Genomic DNA, 6,419 nt, shown 5'->3' with positions numbered 1-6,419 from the left:
CGGAATTTGGGAATTTCGATCGATCGAACTTGTGGTGAGATCGATCGAACATGGATGAGATCTATCGAATTTAAGCTGGATCGATCCTCTATGGCGGCGCCTTTTTGGATAAAAATAAATCTGAGATATTTTAAAGATATTTTTGAGATCAAGACAAAAGTGGTAGGTAGGGTGGTACAAGTGGATAAGATGGAATCTTCTTGATCGATCGGAATAAAGTTGGATCGATCGAACTTTGTGGAATCTTTGGATAAGGACAAGAGAGCTTGGATCCATCTTGGAATGCTGAGATCGATGAACTTTCGATCGATCGAATATTTGCTGAGATCGATCGAACTTGCTGAATTTCTACCATTTGCTTCCTTTTGCTCTTACTTTGCTCATTTCTTTGATTCATCTCAAGATTGCTTCAATTATGCTCTAATTTTGCTGAGTTAGCTTACTTTGGGGATAAGTACCTGAAAATGGAAATAATACAAAATCAATCTAAAACGGGAAAATAAAATAGATAAATGTTCTAGAACACCTAAGCTTAAGGGGTTTAAATGCGCACTTTTCAGTGCTCATCAGAAAGCTCTTGACAATGAAGAAGAAGAAGAAATTGCACTCATCACCAAAACTGTGAGAAGAGTCCTTCAAATGAAGAAGTATCAAAAGAGCAACAATCTCAAAAGAAGTGGTTCGACAAGTGAGTAAGGAAAAAGAGAAGCACCTACTTGTTTTCATTGTGGAAAACCGGGGCACTTCAAATCAGATTGTTTTGCTTACAAAAATGAAAGGGAACGGAAAAAGAAAGCTCAAGCCATGCATGCTACATAGGAGGATGATGATTCAAATGGATTCGGAAGTGATGATGAATTCAATGAATTAGTCAATCTTTGTCTCATGGCCGATGAAGATGAGGTAAACTCTAACCATGACTCATTTGACTTAGAAACTACTTATGATGAATTAGTTGATGCTCACAATTACTTACTTGATGCTTTTAAAGAACTGCATTGTGGAAAACCGGGGCACTTCAAATCAGATTGTTTTGCTTACAAAAATGAAAGGGAACGGAAAAAGAAAGCTCAAGCCATGGGTGCTACATGAGAGGATGATGATTCAAATGGATCCGGAAGTAATGATGAATTCAATGAATTAGTCAATCTTTGTCTCATGGCCGATGAAGATAAGGTAAACTCTAACCATGACTCATTTGACTTAGAAACTACTTATGATGAATTAGTTGATGCTCACAATTACTTACTTGATGGTTTTAAAGAATTGCATGATGAAATAGGCAAAATGGTTCAAAAATGTGCTAGTCTTAAAAGGAAAAAATACATTATTGTTCAAAACTTGAAAAATCTCTTCTTGAAAATAAATCTTTGAAAAAGGAAAAAGAATGTGAGTTAGCTAAAGAATTGGCATCTAGTGATTTAGTCTCCAAAAATAAATCCTTTAAAATCATAATTGAGGATCAAATTGAGACTTTAGAGAGGTTCACAAAAGGTAGAGAGAACTTAAATCTTATGCTTGGTGTGCAAAGAAATGCTTATGCTAAGGATGGGCTAGGACATGATCCTCACAACAAAAATTCTTGTTTAATAAAAGAGAGAAAACCCTTGAACAACTATTTTGTCAAAAATTTCTCTCAAAGTCCAAAATGCAATTATTGTAAAAGGATAGAACATAAGATTAATTATTGTCCCACTAGACCATGCAAGACAAATGAAATTTGGGTTATTAAGGGAACATATATGCTTCTTCCTAACTCCCATGGACCCAAGAAAAGGTGGGTACCAAAAGAAGAATACTTAAATTCCTTTTGTAGGTTTCCTTGAAAACTTCATCATCATCCAAGGACAAGTGGTTCCTTGATAGCGGATGCTCAAGACACATGATGGGATATAGTTCAAAATTTCTATATATCAAGCCTCACAAAGGAGGAAGCGTCACGTTTGGAGACAACTCAAAAGGCAAGGTTATTGGCATTGGATCCATCGATATTTCTTTTTCCCTATCTATTGATGATGTGTTACTTGTGAAAGGTTTAAAACATAACTTGTTTAGTATTACTCAACTATGTGATAAAGGTTATGATGTGCTATTCAAGTCGAATAAATGCATTGTTAAAAAGGATAAAAATGAAGTGTTTCATGCTTTAAGAAATGGAAATGTTTATACTTTACTTTTATGTGAGTTGCATGATCAAGATGTTAAGTGCCTTGTATCTTCAAATAAAAATAGTTGGTTGTGGCATAGAAGATTAGGTCATACTAGCATGGATCTTATTTCAAAGTTATTTAAAAACGAGTTAGTCAAAGGTCTCCCAATGACTAATTTCGCCAAAGATAAAACATGTACTGCTTGTCAAATTGGCAAGGAAGTTAAGTCATCATTCAAAAAGAAAACGGATATAACATTATCAAGACTACTTGAACTAATTCATATGGACTTGTTTAGTCCAGAGAGAGTAGCTAGCCTCGGTGGAAAACTCTATGTATTTGTCATTGTTGATGATTTCTATAGATTTACTTGGGTATTTTTCCTCTCACATAAAAATGAAACTCACACAATTTTCTCAAAGTTTTGTAGAAGAGTTGAAAATGAAAAGGAACGTAAAATTAAGACCATTAGAAGTAATAGAGGTAGAGAATTTGAAAACCATGATGTTGAAAAATTCTGTGATTAAAATGGCTACAACCATAACCTTTCAGCTTCTAGAACTTCTCAACAAAATGGAGTTGTTGAAAGAAAAAATAGGTCTCTTCAAGAAATGGCCAGAACTATGCTAAATGAACACAAATCTCCTAAACCCCTATGGGTCGAAGCCGTTAGCAGCTCATGCTATGTCATTAATAGAGTTGTTATTAGAAAGCTTCTCAACAAAACTCCTTATGAACTTTGGAACAAAAAGAAGCAAAACATTGGTTATTTTAAAGTTTTCGGGTGTAAATGCTTTATGCTTAATGATAAAGATAATCTTGGGAAATTTGAGCCTAAATAGGATGAAGGAATTTTCTTAGGATATTCCTCTCGTAGTAAAGCATTTAGAGTGTTCAACAAAAGGACACTCGTGGTTGTCGAGTCGATACATGTTGTTTTTGATGAATCTCCCTTGCCCCCTTCTAAATGTTCATTGGATGATAATAAGGACATAATGGAAATTGAAAAGAGTATTGAAAATCTTGACATAAATAATCCATCTTTTGATGATCCCTCCAAAGATGATTCAAAAGAATATGATCCTCATAAAGTCACTCTTTCTAAGTATTGAAAGCAAGTACCTAATCATCCAATAAATCAAATCATTGGCGATCCATCTAAAGGAGTTAGCACAAGGTCTCAAGTTAGTAACATTTGCAATTATGTAGCTTTTGTTTCCCAACTTGAACCAAAAAATATTCTTGAAGCCGAAAATGATGAATCTTGGATCATGGCTATGCAAGAAGAACTTAACCAATTTGAAAGAAATGAAGTTTGGGAGTTGGTTCCTAGACCTAAAAATAAAACTATTATTGGCACAAAATGGGTATTTAGGAATAAAAAGGATGAATCGGGAACAATCGTGAGAAACAAAGCTAGACTTGTTGCTCAAGGATATAATCAAGAAAAAGGAATTGACTACGATGAAACTTTTGCTCCCGTAGCAAGGCTTGAACCCATTAGAATGCTTCTTGCATTTGTTTCCCATAAAAACTTCAAATTATATCAAATGGATGTAAAAAGTGCATTCTTAAATGGTTTCATTGAGGAAGAAGTGTATGTGGAACAACCACCAGGTTTTGAAAGTTATGATCATCCCAACCATGTTTACAAATTGTCAAAAGCTTTATATGGTTCAAAACAAGCTCCAAGAGCTTGGTACAAAAGATTAAGTGGTTTTCTACTTGAAAATGATTTTATTAGGGGAAAATTGATAACACCCTCTTCACTAAAACCATTGATGGAAATCTTTTAATCATTCAAATTTATGTTGATATTATTTTTGGATCATCCAACAAAGAGCTTTGTGAAAAGTTTGCTTCTAGCATGCAAAACAAGTTTGAAATGAGCATGATGGGTGAACTTACATTCTTTTTAGGATTGCAAATCAAACAAGCACTTGATGGCATTTTTATTTGTCAATCCAAGTATGTCAAGGATTTGCTAAAGAAATTTGGCTTGGAGGAAGTCAAACATGCTAAAATTCCTATGAGTTATACTTTGAAACTTGACAAAGATAAGAAAGGTAAAAATGTGGATATCAAAAAGTATAGAGGAATGATTGGTAGTCTTTTATATTTAACTGCAAGTAGACCGGATATAATGTTTAGCGTATGCTTATGTGCTAGATTCTAATTTTGTCCTAAAGAATCGCATCTATGTGCCGTTAAAAGAATTTTTCATTATTTATGTGGTACTATCAACTTAGGTTTATGGTTTCCTAGTCATACTTCCTTTGATCTCATTAATTATTCAGATGCCGACTTTGCCGGGTGCAAAATTGACAGAAAAAGCACTAGTGGCACTTGTCATTTTCTTAGTCATTCACTTGTCTCATGGTCATGCAAGAAGCAGAATTCCGTTGCTTTATCTACGGCAGAAGCTGAATATATCGCTGCTGGAAGCAGTTTAAGCCCTTTACATCAAGCGGCAACTTGAAGATTATGGTATTTTCTTTGATCATATTCCAATTAAGTGCGATAATACTAGCGCAATTTGCATTTCCAGGAATCCCATTCAAGATTCATGAACCAAGCATATAGAAATCCGTTATCATTTTCTTAGAGATCATGTCTCAAAAGGAGACATTGAACTCGTCTTTGTCAATTCCGACAAACAATGGGCCGATATATTTACCAAATCGCTTCAAGAAGATAGCTTTTTTGCAATTCGAAGATAACTGGGAATGAAAAATTGTTCTAAAATTTGATCCCTCTGTGGTAGGTCATCTAATCGGTTACACAATTCCTCCTAACCGGTAAGATGAGTTGAATCCAGTAACTTCACCCTCAAACTCACTATTCATCTAACCGATTACCTAAACACATTCTAACCGGTAAGACAAATGAAGTCCAGTGGCGTAAATTTTTTTTAACATCCCTTTTTTAACCGGTTACTAAACCAAGTCTAACCGGTTACATGATCCTATAAACCCCTTCTAATCGTTTAGATAAAGCAATATAACCGGTTACATCAGATCTAGATCTGAACTAATCGATCAGATCCTACCATCTAACCGGTTACATGTATTTAAACATCAAAACTCCTAACTCATCTAAACGGTTACATTGAGGCATCTAACCGGTTACTTCAGATCTAAATCTAAAGTACTCGAGTACTTCTCACCTCCTAACCGGTAAGTTGTTCTTCCGCTATAAAAACCGTTAGTCACTTTTAAGTATTCTAATCGAACACAACCTCTCTTCTACTCGAACACTCAATCATCTTCTTCCTCAAGTCACGATCCAATCACCATGGTTAGGGTTCAAAGTGGTGGTATTCGTCCTAAAAACACCCCAATTCGAGGTGGTCACAGTGGCCGTAGCTCCGACAGAGGCACTTCTCAATCCTTTTCCTCCTTTTTCATCGAGGAACCCTCTTCTGGAGAATAATACAATCCCTTCTCTTCAACGACCCAACAAAGAAAACGAAAAAGGGTTGAATCTCAAGAAGGACCATCTCAGGATGATGCCCCAGTCCTTGCTGCGTTCTATCTCACCCAGGAAATGGAACTGCTATTCAATACTCGATTTCGCAATAGAGGAGTGGCTCGAGGTAGAATCTTTGAAGCGGAATTTTGCATTCGAGAAAACCTATCATTTTATGAGAAATTACAAGCTATGGGTTGGGATTCCTTCATTGGGATCGAGGAAACCTACTACCCTACACTTATTCAAGTCTTCTATACTCACCTCACTCTCCGAAATGGGTATATTCACTCCAATGTCGAATGAGTAAACATAAAGTTTAATTACAAAACCCTAAATTCAATCTTGGGTCTTGAAAACAAATGAAAGAAAATTTATGCCCACAGATCTGAGATTGAGGTTGACTGGTACAGTGAGATGATGGCAGTGATGCATCTCACTCAGAATTTTTTTTGCACAAAGGCATTTCCCCTCACCAGCACTGACTTCACAGTTGAAGCACGTCTCATCCACAATGCCTTATTCTACTGTGTCATTCCTTGAGGCAGCGGTAGAACCCATGTATCTCATCTTGATCTGTTCTTAATATGGTACATCACGATGGGCATAAAGCTCAATCTAGGGTACATTATTTTTCAGCACATTCTGCAGTTTCTTGCTGACCCGGACGACACCTCTTCCACTCTTGACAAAACTACTAAAGTTGCCCCCTTGCGCTACGGGATGTTCCTCACTCGAGTCTTCAGGCACTTCAATGTCCCTCTTGACTCGGAATTCCACAAAAAGGATCCAACTCGGGAA

This window comes from Cornus florida, unplaced genomic scaffold, assembly GCF_030987335.1.
Source record: "Cornus florida cultivar Cherokee Brave unplaced genomic scaffold, ASM3098733v1 CherokeeBrave_3.0.0_Hap2_Chr04, whole genome shotgun sequence".
Taxonomy (NCBI): Eukaryota; Viridiplantae; Streptophyta; class Magnoliopsida; order Cornales; family Cornaceae; genus Cornus; species Cornus florida.
This window is presented reverse-complemented; position numbering follows the sequence as displayed.